We start from the raw sequence: 15,404 nt of genomic DNA on the forward strand, positions 1-15,404 counted from the left end.
GCGGTGCACGGAATGATCCCCTCGGTCCGGGGCGCTCCTGGGCAAGACAATCCTTTAGAAGTAAATCCAGCAACCAGCCACTTCTTTAAAAATATTTCATTATATTGGCATAATTCCATTAAAATCGCATGATGTACAACATCTAGGTGACACTCCTTCGATGGACAGAAGAACAGCTAACGCGTTTCGGAAAGTATTTCCTTATTCGTAGCTGAGTATCATACTAGAGGCTCAATACTTATAACACACAAACCCCCTGAGTGGCAAATTGGATTAACCTGGATACCAGGTCAATTAACTCCCAAAGTGCCAAAACACAAGGAGCTTAATAATATGTTCGAAGACACAGTGTGAATAAAGACATACCATATACTACCGGTTCTTGGAACACACTATAAAAAAGGAAGAACACTTTATCTGATCTCATATTTTTTATATATGTCTAGATAAGACACAGTAAGTTCGAGAAGGCAAGAATGGTATATAGGAAACTTTCCTATAAAATTCAATAATTTCAGTGCATCAAGAACACTCACCCTCTATACATAATAAATCTGAACGATGACCAGAGTATCGGAGATATATATGCATCCAATGATATGGTATAGGAGACCCATATCTTCCTATATTAACAAAGATTGGAAGATACAAAATATTATTATTGCGCCTGCGCAACATTATCAAGAAAGGCCAAATGTAGGCCAGTTAAATCTAGTGCGCTTGCGCTATTGTATATTCATTTATAGAGGACTCCCTTACTTAAGATGGCCGAATACAAACCCATAATATCTTCTGCGCCTGTGCACAGAGGAAAGAGGAGGGCACCATGTCCACGCATGTGCAGACCACAGATCCATGCATATCTCCGACACATGAGAGAAAATAAGCACAGATAAGTCAGAAACATCTCCAGAACAAGATGAAAAAAGAATAAATGAAAAAACAGAAGAAAAGATACCGAAACCACATGAAGGAGAAGACAGAGAAGAAGTGACACACGGAGAAAAAGCGAAAACCAAGGAGACAGAAGACCAGCAGGAAAACCCGCAGTAAGTATTTAGTAGATGTAAGATAAATCATGTCTTTTATTTAGACCTTTTGGAGACCTAGTGTCTAATTTAAGTATCCATTCTGCCTCCTTGATCCTTAATCTCCGTGCCCGATCTCCCCCTCTAATTGAGTTAGGTACATGACAAATGGCTTTAAATATAAAATGTGATGTATCTCATGCGTGTACAGACACAAAGTGTTGGGATGCTCCCATGGATTTAGTGGAATTGTTATTATGGATACCATATAAGTGTTCAGCAATCCGGACTTTAAGAGGTCTAGTGGTACACCCCACGTAATGCTTATCACAGAGTTTGCAGGTAATCATATAGATGACAAATTTTGAAGCACAATTCAAAAAGCTATTAATGTGAAACTGTTGTGATCCACTTGAGTTGGAAAATAAGGAACTTTTATGTGCAAATTTACATACGTTACAACGTGGCTGACCACATCTAAAAAAACCTTTCAATGTCAGCCAGGTTTCAGACGTTTGAGAAACAGAAGAACTGTCTACAAACAAACTTGGTGACAAAGCATTTCCCAAGGTCATACCACGTTTGGCCGCAAATTTACAACCCGTGGAGATGATATTTCCCAAAATAGGGTCCTGATTAAGAATGGGTAGATTACGTTTGATCACGTTCACGACTTGTTGGTAACGGTTACTGTATTTAGTAGAAAAATAAATTTTCGACCTATCCTCCATATTGTGTTTACTTTTACTTGAGTCCCGCAGTAATGCCTGCCTAGATTTGCCTGACACAATTTTCGAAGCCCTGTCTAAAGTCCACTCCGGATAACCCCTAGCTCTGAACCTGGATTTGGTTTCCATAATACATTTTGAAAAAACCTTTTCTTCCGTGCAGGCCCTCTTCACCCGAATAAACTCTCCTATTGGAAGGGAGTTGATGGTATGTTTCGGGTGAAGAGAGCCTGCATGCAACAGGGAATTCCCTGCCTGTGGCTTGCGGTATATACTAGTAAGAACAGTACCAGCGTGTACGTCGCCTCTGAGTGTTATGTCCAAAAAATTAATTTTTTCTGATTCCACTTGGTAAGTAAATTTTAAATTAAATTGGTTCTGATTGATATAATCAACAAATTTGATAATATTTTCTGACTGGCCCTGCCAAACTAGTAACAAATCGTCGATATACCTGCCGTACCAGTATATCGACTCTTTAAATGGGTTGTTGTTAAACATAAAGTGTTCTTCCCAGAGGGCCATTACCAAATTGGCAATGGATGGTGAGAATCTCGCCCCCATGGGTGCCCCCAATATCTGTAGGAAGAAATCCCCATTGAAGTAAAAAAAATTATGTTTAAGCAGGTAATCGACAACTGATATTAAATATTCACAAAAATCATCAGTGAAATCCGAATATTTCCTTAGGTAAGATGTTAAAGCCTGAATAGCCACGTCATGTGGAATGGAGGAATACAACGCAATGACGTCGCAAGACACCCACATGAAATCCCACCCCCACTGAGACCCATCAAAGATGTTAAGTAGCTCTTTGGTATCTTTAACGAAACCAGGCAATCTACCAACAAAGGGTTGTAATATCTTGTCTACCCATTGACAGAGCTTTTCATTTAACGAGCCAATGCCCGAAATGATGGGTCTCAGTGGGGGGGGGGGGGAGGCATTCTTATGGACTTTTGGAAGTCCGTGAAAAACCGGAACCACGGGATTTTCCGGCTTCAAAAATTTCACCTCTCTATCTGAGAAAATACCCAAGGATCTTCCTTCTTCTAGGAGTTTATCAAGAATGCCAGAGAAAACAGATGTGGGATCAGTGGTGAGTCGTCTATAAGTTTTACCATCATTTAGAATGTCATATACTGACTTGACATAATCTACAGTATTCAAAACAACCACTTTTCCCCCTTTGTCAGCGAGTCTGATGGTCAGTGCTTTATTATCATGGAGTTTACGAAGGCTCGCTCTCTCACCAGGTTTAAGATTGGACACAGAGATTGTACTTCAGGTTTGGTCCAAAACTCGACTCTGGTGGGACTCGAACCCACAACCTTTGAATCACTACTCTCTTCTAGAAGTCCAATGCGCTATTCATTGCGCCACAGAGCCTACTGTCAATGAGTCTACCAAATCGTTTGTTGAGCTGACATGTGAATGGCTCTTGTGAAAGAATCCTACAAAAACACAACATCTAGCGGGTGATCATTGTCAGGCTAAAGACGTAAGTTCAGCTTTATAATATTGGTGTGGCTCTTTGTTTTCTAGATATTTATAAGAGTCAACTTAACAGCATGCAAAGCACCGTAGTCTCATTAATGTACTTTGACCAGTGAGGCCCCAGGATGGGCGGTTTATACCGTAGACCAGTGCTCTCAAACCTTGGCTATGAAGCCCGATTCTGTCCTTAGCACCGTTGGAAAATGGCCTGAGAATATACAACTTTTACTATCAAAAATGGTCCAAAATTTGACTCTGGAGGGACTCCAACCCACAACCTTCAAATCAAGGCTATTACCTAGCGGCCACGCCCTTGTTGCTTCAAAGCGCTCCTTTGTATTTTGCCAAAAAAGGCAGAGATTTCTTGCCAACGGAAACAACCATCCGCAAGAGGGAAATACCCTTGAATTCAGGTGATGTTAACCTATCTATCTGCAGGGCTGGGTTCTGGAACAGACTCCCTTTAAAATTGGACACAAAGATTGTACTTCAGGTTTGGTCCAAAACTCGACTCTTGTGGGACTCGAACCCACAACCTTTGAATCACTATGCTCTTTTAGAAATCCAATGCGCTATCCATTGCGCCACAGAGCCTACTACCAATGAGTCTACCAAATCGTTTGTTGAGCTGACATGTGAATGGCTCTTGTGAAAGAATCCTACAAAAACACAACATCTAGCGGGTGATCATTTTCAGGCTAAAGATGAAAGCTCAGCTTTATAATATTGGTGTGGCTCCTTGTTTCTAGATATTTTTAAAATTCAACTTAACAGCATGCAAAGCACCGTAGTCTCATTAATGTACTTTGACCAGTGAGGCCCCAAGACGGGCGGTTTATACCGCAGACCAGTGCTCTATAACCTTGGCTATGAAGCCCGATTCTGTCCTTAGCACTGTTGGAAAATGGCCTAAGAATATACAACTTTTACTATCAGAAATGGTCCAAAATTTGACTCTGGAGGGACTCCAACCCACAACCTTCAAATCACTGCTATTACCTAGCGGCCATGTCCTTGTTGCTTCAAAGCGCTCCTTTGCATTTTGCCAAAAAAGGCAGAGATTTCTTGCCAACGGAAACAACCATTCACAAGAGGGAAATACCCTTGAATTCAGGTGATGTTAACCTATCTATCTGCAGGGCTGGGTTCTGGAACAGACTCCCTTTAAGATTGGACACAGAGATTGTACTTCAGGTTTGGTCCAAAACTCGACTCTGATGGGATTCGAACCCACAACCTTTGAATCACTACTCTCTTCTAGAAGTCCAATGCGCTATTCAATGCGCCACAGAGCCTACTGTCAATGAGTCTACCAAATCGTTTGTTGAGCTGACATGTGAATGGCTCTTGTGAAAGAATCCTACAAAAACACAACATCTAGCGGGTGATCATTGTCAGGCTAAAGACGTAAGTTCAGCTTTATAATATTGGTGTGGCTCCTTGTTTTCTAGATATTTATAAGAGTCAACTTAACAGCATGCAAAGCACCGTAGTCTCATTAATGTACTTTGACCAGTGAGGCCCCAGGACGGGCGGTTTATACCGTAGACCAGTGCTCTCAAACCTTGGCTATGAAGCCCGATTCTGTCCTTAGCACCGTTGGAAAATGGCCTGAGAATATACAACTTTTACTATCAAAAATGGTCCAAAATTTGACTCTGGAGGGACTCCAACCCACAACCTTCAAATCAAGGCTATTACCTAGTGGCCACGCCCTTGTTGCTTCAAAGCGCTCCTTTGCATTTTGCCAAAAAAGGCAGAGATTTCTTGCCAACGGAAACAACCATCCGCAAGAGGGAAATACCCTTGAATTCAGGTGATGTTAACCTATCTATCTGCAGGGCTGGGTTCTGGAACAGACTGCCTTTAAAATTGGACACAAAGATTGTACTTCAGGTTTGGTCCAAAACTCAACTCTGGTGGGACTCGAACCCACAACCTTTGAATCACTACGCTCTTCTAGAAGTACCAATGCGCTATCCATTGCGCCACAGAGCCTACGTACAATGAGTCTACTAAATCGTTTGTTGAGCTGACATGTGAATGGCTCTTGTGAAAGAATCCTACAAAAACACATCTAGCGGGTGATCATTTTAAGGCTAAAGATGTAAGCTCAGCTTTATAACATTGGTGTGGCTCTTTGTTTTCTAGATATTTATAAGAGTCAACTTAACAGCATGCAAATCACCGTAGTCTCATTACTGTGCTTTGACCAGTGAGGCCCCAGGACGGGCGGTTTATACCGCAGACCAGTGCTCTCAAACCTTGGCTATGAAGCCCGATTCTGTCCTTAGCACCGTTGGAAAATGGCCTGAGAATATACAACTTTTACTATCAAAAATGGTCCAAAATTTGACTCTGGAGGGACTCCAACCCACAACCTTCAAATCAAGGATTTTATCTAGCGACCACGCCCTTGTTGCTTCAAAGCGCTCCTTTGCATTTTGCCAAAAAAAGCAGCGATTTCTTGCCAACAGAAACAACCATCCGCAAGAGGGAAATACCCTTGAATTCAAGTGATGTTAACCTATCTATCTGCAGGGCTGGGTTCTGGAACAGACTCCCTTTAAGATTGGACACAAAGATTGTACTTCAGGTTTGGTCCAAAACTCGACTCTGGTGGGACTCGAACCCACAACCTTTGAATCACTACTCTCTTCTAGAGGTCCAATGCGCTATCCATTGCGCCACAGAGCCTACGTACAATGAGTCTACTAAATCGTTTGTTGAGCTGACATGTGAATGGCTCTTGTGAAAGAATCCTACAAAAACACAACATCTAGCTGGTGATCATTTTCAGGCTAAAGATGAAAGCTCAGCTTTATAATATTGGTGTGGCTCCTTGTTTTCTAGATATTCATAAGAGTCAACTTAACAGCATGTAAAGCACCGTTGTCTCATTAATGTACTTTGACCAGTGAGGCCCCAGTACGGGCGGTTTATACCACAGACCAGTGCTCTCAAACCTTGGCTATGAAGCCTGATTCTGTCCTTAGCACCGTTGGAAAATGGCCTGAGAATATACAACTTTTACTATCAAAAATGGTCCAAAATTTGACTCTGGAGGGACTCCAACCCACAACCTTCAAATCAAGGCTATTACCTAGCGGCCACGCCCTTGTTGCTTCAAAGCGCCCCTTTGCATTTTGCCAAAAAAGGCAGAGATTTCTTGCCAACGGAAACAACCATCCGCAAGAGGGAAACACCCATGAATTCAGGTGATGTTAACCTATCTATCTGCAGGGCTGGGTTCTGGAACAGACTCCCTTTAAGATTGGACACAAAGATTGTACTTCAGGTTTGGTCCAAAACTCGACTCTGGTGGGACTCGAACCCACAACCTTTGAATCACTACTCTCTTCTAGAAGTCCAATGCGCTATCCATTGCGCCATTGCGCCACAGAGCCTACGTACGACAAGTCTACTAAATTGTTTGTTGAGCTGACATGTGAATGGCTCTTGTGAAAGAATCCTACAAAAACACAACATCTAGCGGGTGATCATTTTCAGGCTAAAGATGAAAGCTCAGCTTTATAATATTGGTGTGGCTCCTTGTTTTCTAGATATTCATAAGAGTCAACTTAACAGCATGCAAAGCACCGTTGTCTCATTAATGTACTTTGACCAGTGAGGCCCCAGGACGGGCGGTTTATACCACAGACCAGTGCTCTCAAACCTTGGCTATGAACAGGGTCGGACTGGCCCGCCGGAGCACCGGGGGATTCCCCGGTGGGCCCCCGAGCCTGACTATTAATTTTATCTAAATGCACTTGTCAGGGGCCCGATCGGGATCTTCAGGGGCCCGATCGGGATCCTGACCGTGCCAAAATGGGCCCCTGTACCAATCGCTGGGAGTGTGTGTCTCTGCTCCCTGCACTGCACACTGCCGTCACTAGCAGGAGCTGTGCTGCCCCTCCCCCACACAGATCGGAGTGTGCAGGGGGAAGTCTGCCGGCTGCTGTAAACAGAGCTTTCACCACCGCCAGACAGGACAGACAGGACACAGCCAAATGTAAGTACATTTTTTGGGTAAAATATGTATATTTAATGTGTGTATATTTGTGTAAAGTGTCTGATATACTGTGTGAGTCCTGTATATTTGTAGATAGGTGTGTGTGTATGTATATGAATGTATGTGTGTAAATGTATGTTATATGTATTAGGCCTGGTTCACATCTTCCCTTTTAGGGAAGTCCACTGTGGGGAATAATACAGTATGCAGGGGCCACTATGGGGCATAATACTGTGTGCAGGGGTCACTATGGCACATAATATTGTGTGCAGGGGCCACTCTGGGGTATAATACTGTGTGCAGGGGCCACTATGGGGAATACTACTGTGTGCAGGGGCCACTGTGGGGTATAATACTGTGTGCAGGGGTCACTATGGGGAATACTACTGTGTGCAGGGGCCACTGTGGGGGATAATACTGTATGCAGGGGGCACTGTGGGGTATAATACTGTGTGCAGGGGTCACTATGGGGCATAATACTGTGTGCAGGGGCCACTGTGGGGTATAATACTGTGTGCAGGGGTCACTATGGGGCATAATACTGTGTGCAGGGACCACTATGGGGTATAATACTGTGTGCAGGGGCCACTGTGGGGTATAATACTGTGTGCAGGGGTCACTATGGGGCATAATACTGTGTGCAGGGGCCACTGTGGGGTATAATACTGTGTGCAGGGGCCACTGTGGGGTATAATACTGTGTGCAGGGGCCACTGTGGGATATAATACTGTGTGCAGGGGCCACTATGGGGGATAATACTGTGTGCAGGGGCCACTATGGGACATAATACTGTGTGCAGGGGCCACTATGGGGCATAATACTGTGTACAGAGGCCACTGAGGGACATAATACTGTGTACAGGGGCCATTATGGGGCATAATACTGTGTTCAGGGGCCACTATGGGGCATAATACTGTGTACAGAGGCCACTATGGGGCATAATACTGTGCAGGGGCCACTATGGGGGATAATACTATGTGCAGGGGCCACTAAGGATTAGGCCCTACTGAGCAAAACACAGTTAACGCTGGGTTCACGCCAGCGTCTGGTCTCCATTCTGAGGTTTCCATCTTCTGCATGTAGAAGACGGAAACCTATCGGTTCGAGTCTGGCCGTGAGCGCCGGTGAGTGTTTTATGCTCTCTACGGCAAAACCGTTTTTTTTTAAAACCAGACACAAAGTCCTGCATGTCCGACTCTGTGTCTGGTTAAAAAAAGAAACGTTTCGCCGCGGTGAGCACAAAACGCTCACAGGAGCTTACGGACGCACACTTCATTTGAATGGGTTTGAAAAATGCCTGCAGGGCAGAGACCCCGGGCGCAGATGTGAACGAGCCCTTAAAAACACTTTCTATTTTTTTAAGCACACTGCCGATCGGGGTGTGCAGGGGGAAGTCTGCCTGTCCCAGTGTCTCCCAGTGCGGTTCCAGTCCGGCATGTAACTACCAGCAGAACTGCAGGACCAGAGCACTGGGAACAGATGAGTGCGGGTTTTTTTTTATGTGTACTTTGTTTTTCACCTCCCAGGACTAATTATAAACAAAAAAAATAAATTATGCTGGACAACCTCTTTAAAGTGTGGGTCATTTTGGGGGAAAATTAAAGGGGTTGTCCAGGCATAATTTTCTATGGTTTATCGTCAGAATAGGCTATAAATGCCTGATCTGTAGGGGGCCGACACCAAGCCCTCAGACCGATCAGCTGTATGGAGCCACTTCTGGTACCAGTCCTGTACACAATACGGGGCCAGAAGCAGAAAGCTCTGTCCACTGTATATCAGCCGGCACCTTCTCTGCATCTCGGCACTTATTGAAGTCAGTGGGAGCTGAGCTGCAGTGAATCTGCCAGGCAACTATACAGTGGATGAAGCTTTCTGCTCCCAGTCCTGTGTCGTGTACAAAACGAGCGCGGAAATGGAAACCTCTGTGGAGTTTCTGCAAAAAGCGCTGCAGGAAAAACTGATGTGTCGGCGCCGGGGGTTTTCCCGCAGCGTTTTTTTTGCTGTGGGACGCTGTGTTAGGCCTTATCCTTATAGTGTGGTGTGCAGTATGTTGAGATGGTAAAGAGGAGCTCTCTCCTCCTGGGGCAGGTGCGGTTTAATACACTGCTAGAGAGCTGACAGTGCAATGATTTCAGCGCACTTTCAGCTTTCCCATTCTATGCCCCCGGTGAGGAGCTATCAGTCCGTAGCTCTTCACTGTCAGAAAGGCGTTTCTGACAGTCAGTCCGGAACGCCCTTCCTCACAGCAGCGCCTATACCACTGTACTGTGAGAGCGCTATAGGCGCTCAGCGTCATCACTGGCTCGTAAGCAACGACCCCTCTCACAGTACAGCGCTATAGACGCTACCGTAAGGAAGGGCGTTCCTGACTGACTGTCATAACGCACTTCTGACGATGAAGCTCTACGGTACCGGCACAGAACGTGAAAGCCAATAGTGCGCTGAATTCAGGGCACTCTTGGCTTTCTAGCGGTGTATTAAACCTCATGTGCCCCAGATCGTGATAGGTCTTCTTTAAGGATTAGGCACAACAGCGAGATGCAGCTAAAAAAACATTGTGGGAAAAAATTGCAGTGAATCTCAATATATTTTTTTCCACAGTGTTTTTCATTGAGCTTTTGTCCCCAGCACTCCATTGTCCCCGCCTGTGTCTGTTAGATACAGGATTTCCAGAAATGAGACCTAATTGGTTTCAGTGGTCCCATGAGGTGCAGGACTCCCAGCATGGAGGCACCGGCGCGAGACTGAATGGACACTGGCAGCGGACAACGGAGCAGCAGGAACAGGTGAAGGCACTTTTTATTTTTTATTTTACACCTCCCTCCCAGCACATGGGTCGCTCCAATTCCTGGACAAATCTTTAAAGGGTTTATCCATCTTTGTAATATTGATGGTCTGTCCTTGGGATAGACCATCAATATTACATCTGTGATGACACAACAGCCTGGACCTCTGCAGATCAGCTGTTCCAGGACAGCGCAGCTATAGGTAATTCTAACATTTCTAGGAGCTGCGCTGTTCACTTTCCATACAGTATGTAGCAATAGGTTTAGGTAGTGCAGTGTTGCACATCGTATGGCGGGAAAGCAGCATGGCTCCTGATATGTTATTACCTTCAACCGCCCTGTCTTGGTATCGCTGGTTTGCAGGGATCCTGATGGTGGGCCCCTAGAAATAATTCCACTGGTGGGCCCTAGACACCCCAGTCCGACACTGGCTATGAAGCCCGATTCTGTCCTTAGCACCGTTGGAAAATGGCCTGAGAATATACAACTTTTACTATCAAAAATGGTCCAAAATTTGACTCTGGAGGGACTCCAACCCACAACCTTCAAATCAAGGCTATTACCTAGCGGCCACGCCCTTGTTGCTTCAAAGCGCTCCTTTGCATTTTGCCAAAAAAGGCAGAGATTTCTTGCCAACAGAAACAACCATCCGCAAGAGGGAAATACCCTTGAATTCAGGTGATGTTAACCTATCTATCTGCATGGCTGGGTTCTGGAACAGACTCCCTTTAAGATTGGACACAAAGATTGTACTTCAGGTTTGGTCCAAAACTCGACTCTGTTGGGACTCGAACCCACAACCTTTGAATCACTACTCTCTTCTAGAAGTCCAATGCGCTATCCATTGCGCCACAGAGCCTACATACAACAAGTCTACTAAATTGTTTGTTGAGATGACATGTGAATGACTCTTGTGAAAGAATCCTACAAAAACACATCTAGCGGGTGATCATTTTCAGGCTAAAGATGAAAGCTCAGCTTTATAATATTGGTGTGGCTCCTTGTTTTCTAGATATTCATAAGAGTCAACTTAACAGCATGTAAAGCACCGTTGTCTCATTAATGTACTTTGACCAGTGAGGCCCCAGTACGGGCGGTTTATACCGCAGACCAGTGCTCTCAAACCTTGGCTATGAAGCCTGATTCTGTCCTTAGCACCGTTGGAAAATGGCCTGAGAATATACAACTTTTACTATCAAAAATGGTCCAAAATTTGACTCTGGAGGGACTCCAACCCACAACCTTCAAATCAAGGCTATAACCTAGCGGCCACGCCCTTGTTGCTTCAAAGCGCCCCTTTGCATTTTGCCAAAAAAGGCAGAGATTTCTTGCCAACGGAAACAACCATCCGCAAGAGGGAAACACCCATGAATTCAGGTGATGTTAACCTATCTATCTGCAGGGCTGGGTTCTGGAACAGACTCCCTTTAAGATTGGACACAAAGATTGTACTTCAGGTTTGGTCCAAAACTCGACTCTGGTGGGACTCGAACCCACAACCTTTGAATCACTACTCTCTTCTAGAAGTCCAACGCGCTATCCATTGCGCCACAGAGCCTACGTACGACAAGTCTACTAAATTGTTTGTTGAGCTGACATGTGAATGGCTCTTGTGAAAGAATCCTACAAAAACACAACATCTAGCGGGTGATCATTTTCAGGCTAAAGATGAAAGCTCAGCTTTATAATATTGGTGTGGCTCCTTGTTTTCTAGATATTCATAAGAGTCAACTTAACAGCATGCAAAGCACCGTTGTCTCATTAATGTACTTTGACCAGTGAGGCCCCAGGACGGGCGGTTTATACCACAGACCAGTGCTCTCAAACCTTGGCTATGAACAGGGTCGGACTGGCCCGCCGGAGCACCGGGGGATTCCCCGGTGGGCCCCCGAGCCTGACTATTAATTTTATCTAAATGCACTTGTCAGGGGCCCGATCGGGATCTTCAGGGGCCCGATCGGGATCCTGACCGTGCCAAAATGGGCCCCTGTACCAATCGCTGGGAGTGTGTGTCTCTGCTCCCTGCACTGCACACTGCCGTCACTAGCAGGAGCTGTGCTGCCCCTCCCCCACACAGATCGGAGTGTGCAGGGGAAAGTCTGCCGGCTGCTGTAAACAGAGCTTTCACCACAGCCAGACAGGACACAGCCAAATGTAAGTACATTTTTTGGGTAAAATATGTATATTTAATGTGTGTATATTTGTGTAAAGTGTCTGATATACTGTGTGAGTCCTGTATATTTGTAGATAGGTGTGTGTGTATGTATATGAATGTATGTGTGTAAATGTATGTTATATGTATTAGGCCTGGTTCACATCTTCCCTTTTAGGGAAGTCCACTGTGGGGAATAATACAGTATGCAGGGGCCACTATGGGGCATAATACTGTGTGCAGGGGTCACTATGGCACATAATATTGTGTGCAGGGGCCACTCTGGGGTATAATACTGTGTGCAGGGGGCACTATGGGGAATACTACTGTGTGCAGGGGCCACTGTGGGGTATAATACTGTGTGCAGGGGTCACTATGGGGCATAATACTGTGTGCAGGGACCACTATGGGGTATAATACTGTGTGCAGGGGCCACTGTGGGGTATAATACTGTGTGCAGGGGTCACTATGGGGCATAATACTGTGTGCAGGGGCCACTGTGGGGTATAATACTGTGTGCAGGGGCCACTGTGGGGTATAATACTGTGTGCAGGGGCCACTGTGGGATATAATACTGTGTGCAGGGGCCACTATGGGGGATAATACTGTGTGCAGGGGTCACTATGGGACATAATACTGTGTGCAGGGGCCACTATGGGGCATAATACTGTGTACAGAGGCCACTGAGGGACATAATACTGTGTACAGGGGCCATTATGGGGCATAATACTGTGTTCAGGGGCCACTATGGGGCATAATACTGTGTACAGAGGCCACTATGGGGCATAATACTGTGCAGGGGCCACTATGGGGGATAATACTGTGTGCAGGGGCCACTAAGGATTAGGCCCTACTGAGCAAAACACAGTTAACGCTGGGTTCACGCCAGCGTCTGGTCTCCATTCTGAGGTTTCCATCTTCTGCATGTAGAAGACGGAAACCTATCGGTTCGAGTCTGGCCGTGAGCGCCGGTGAGTGTTTTATGTTCTCTGCGGCAAAACCGTTTTTTTTTAAACCAGACACAAAGTCCTGCATGTCCGACTCTGTGTCTGGTTAAAAAAAGAAACGTTTCGCCGCGGTGAGCACAAAACGCTCACAGGAGCTTACGGACGCACACTTCATTTGAATGGGTTTGAAAAATGCCTGCAGGGCAGAGACCCCGGGCGCAGATGTGAACGAGCCCTTAAAAACACTTTCTATTTTTTTAAGCACACTGCCGATCGGGGTGTGCAGGGGGAAGTCTGCCTGTCCCAGTGTCTCCCAGTGCGGTTCCAGTCCGGCATGTAACTACCAGCAGAATTGCAGGACCAGAGCACTGGGAACAGATGAGTGCAGGGTTTTTTTTATGTGTACTTTGTTTTTCACCTCCCAGGACTAATTATAAACCAAAAAAAATAAATTATGCTGGACAACCTCTTTAAAGTGTGGGTCATTTTGGGGGAAAATTAAAGGGGTTGTCCAAGCATAATTTTCTATGGTTTATCGTCAGAATAGGCTATAAATGCCTGATCTGTAGGGGGCCCACACCCAGGCCTCAGACCGATCAGCTGTATGGAGCCACTTCTGGTACCAGTCCTGTACACAATACGGGGCCAGAAGCAGAAAGCTCTGTCCACTGTATATCAGCCGGCACCTTCTCTGCATCTCGGCACTTATTGAAGTCAGTGGGAGCTGAGCTGCAGTGAATCTGCCAGGCAACTATACAGTGGATGAAGCTTTCTGCTCCCAGTCCTGTGTCGTGTACAAAACGAGCGCGGAAATGGAAACCTCTGTGGAGTTTCTGCAAAAAGCGCTGCAGGAAAAACTGATGTGTCGGCGCCGGGGGTTTTCCCGCAGCGTTTTTTTTGCTGTGGGACGCTGTGTTAGGCCTTATCCTTATAGTGTGGTGTGCAGTATGTTGAGATGGTAAAGAGGAGCTCTCACCTCCTGGGGCAGGTGCGGTTTAATACACTGCTAGAGAGCTGACAGTGCGATGATTTCAGCGCACTTTCAGCTTTCCCATTCTATGCCCCCGGTGAGGAGCTATCAGTCCGTAGCTCTTCACTGTCAGAAAGGCGTTTCTGACAGTCAGTCCGGAACGCCCTTCCTCACAGCAGCGCCTATACCACTGTACTGTGAGAGCGCTATAGGCGCTCAGCGTCATCACTGGCTCGTAAGCAACGACCCCTCTCACAGTACAGCGCTATAGACGCTACCGTAAGGAAGGGCGTTCCTGACTGACTGTCATAACGCCCTTCTGACGATGAAGATCTACGGTACCGGCACAGAACGTGAAAGCCAATAGTGCGCTGAATTCAGGGCACTCTTGGCTTTCTAGCGGTGTATTAAACCTCATGTGCCCCAGATCGTGATAGGTCTTCTTTAAGGATTAGGCACAACAGCGAGATGCAGCTAAAAAAACATTGTGGGAAAAAATTGCAGTGAATCTCAATATATTTTTTTCTACAGTGTTTTTCATTGAGCTTTTGTCCCCAGCACTCCATTGTCCCCGCCTGTGTCTGTTAGATACAGGATTTCCAGAAATGAGACCTAATTGGTTTCAGTGGTCCCATGAGGTGCAGGACTCCCAGCATGGAGGCACCGGCGCGAGACTGAATGGACACTGGCAGCGGACAACGGAGCAGCAGGAACAGGTGAAGGCACTTTTTATTTTTTATTTTACACCTCCCTCCCAGCACATGGGTCGCTCCAATTCCTGGACAAATCTTTAAAGGGTTTATCCATCTTTGTAATATTGATGGTCTGTCCTTGGGATAGACCATCAATATTACATCTGTGATGACACAACAGCCTGGACCTCTGCAGATCAGCTGTTCCAGGACAGCGCAGCTATAGGTAATTCTAACATTTCTAGGAGCTGCGCTGTTCACTTTCCATACAGTATGTAGCAATAGGTTTAGGTAGTGCAGTGTTGCACATCGTATGGCGGGAAAGCAGCATGGCTCCTGATATGTTATTACCTTCAACCGCCCTGTCTTGGTATCGCTGGTTTGCAGGGATCCTGATGGTGGGCCCCTAGAAATAATTCCACTGGTGGGCCCTAGACACCCCAGTCCGACACTGGCTATTAAGCCCGATTCTGTCCTTAGCACCGTTGGAAAATGGCCTGAGAATATACAACTTTTACTATCAAAAATGGTCCAAAATTTGACTCTGGAGGGACTCCAACCCACAACCTTCAAATCAAGGCTAGTACCTAGC

At 45.8% G+C, this 15,404-nt stretch overlaps 7 non-coding genes across 7 annotated transcripts; all 7 read right to left on the reverse strand.

Annotated features, from left to right (window-relative positions):
• Positions 1 to 3,059: 3,059 nt before the first annotated feature.
• TRNAR-UCU (transfer RNA arginine (anticodon UCU)) lies at positions 3,060 to 3,145 on the reverse strand. The gene is given in 2 exon segments: positions 3,060 to 3,095; positions 3,109 to 3,145. It is a non-coding gene; the product is annotated as a tRNA-Arg (tRNA).
• Positions 3,146 to 3,761: 616 nt separating this feature from the next.
• TRNAR-UCU (transfer RNA arginine (anticodon UCU)) lies at positions 3,762 to 3,847 on the reverse strand. The gene is given in 2 exon segments: positions 3,762 to 3,797; positions 3,811 to 3,847. It is a non-coding gene; the product is annotated as a tRNA-Arg (tRNA).
• A 1,317-nt stretch (positions 3,848 to 5,164) lies between these two features.
• On the reverse strand, positions 5,165 to 5,251 carry TRNAR-UCU (transfer RNA arginine (anticodon UCU)). Its single transcript is given in 2 exon segments — positions 5,165 to 5,200; positions 5,214 to 5,251. It is a non-coding gene; the product is annotated as a tRNA-Arg (tRNA).
• Positions 5,252 to 5,864: 613 nt separating this feature from the next.
• Positions 5,865 to 5,950, reverse strand: TRNAR-UCU (transfer RNA arginine (anticodon UCU)). Its single transcript is given in 2 exon segments — positions 5,865 to 5,900; positions 5,914 to 5,950. It is a non-coding gene; the product is annotated as a tRNA-Arg (tRNA).
• A 616-nt stretch (positions 5,951 to 6,566) lies between these two features.
• Positions 6,567 to 6,660, reverse strand: TRNAR-UCU (transfer RNA arginine (anticodon UCU)). The gene is given in 2 exon segments: positions 6,567 to 6,602; positions 6,616 to 6,660. It is a non-coding gene; the product is annotated as a tRNA-Arg (tRNA).
• Positions 6,661 to 10,824: 4,164 nt separating this feature from the next.
• Positions 10,825 to 10,910, reverse strand: TRNAR-UCU (transfer RNA arginine (anticodon UCU)). Its single transcript is given in 2 exon segments — positions 10,825 to 10,860; positions 10,874 to 10,910. It is a non-coding gene; the product is annotated as a tRNA-Arg (tRNA).
• A 613-nt stretch (positions 10,911 to 11,523) lies between these two features.
• Positions 11,524 to 11,609, reverse strand: TRNAR-UCU (transfer RNA arginine (anticodon UCU)). Its single transcript is given in 2 exon segments — positions 11,524 to 11,559; positions 11,573 to 11,609. It is a non-coding gene; the product is annotated as a tRNA-Arg (tRNA).
• Between the last annotated feature and the right edge of the window lie 3,795 nt (positions 11,610 to 15,404).

Source organism: Leptodactylus fuscus, chromosome 3, assembly GCF_031893055.1.
Source record: "Leptodactylus fuscus isolate aLepFus1 chromosome 3, aLepFus1.hap2, whole genome shotgun sequence".
In the NCBI taxonomy this organism is placed as follows: Eukaryota; Metazoa; Chordata; class Amphibia; order Anura; family Leptodactylidae; genus Leptodactylus; species Leptodactylus fuscus.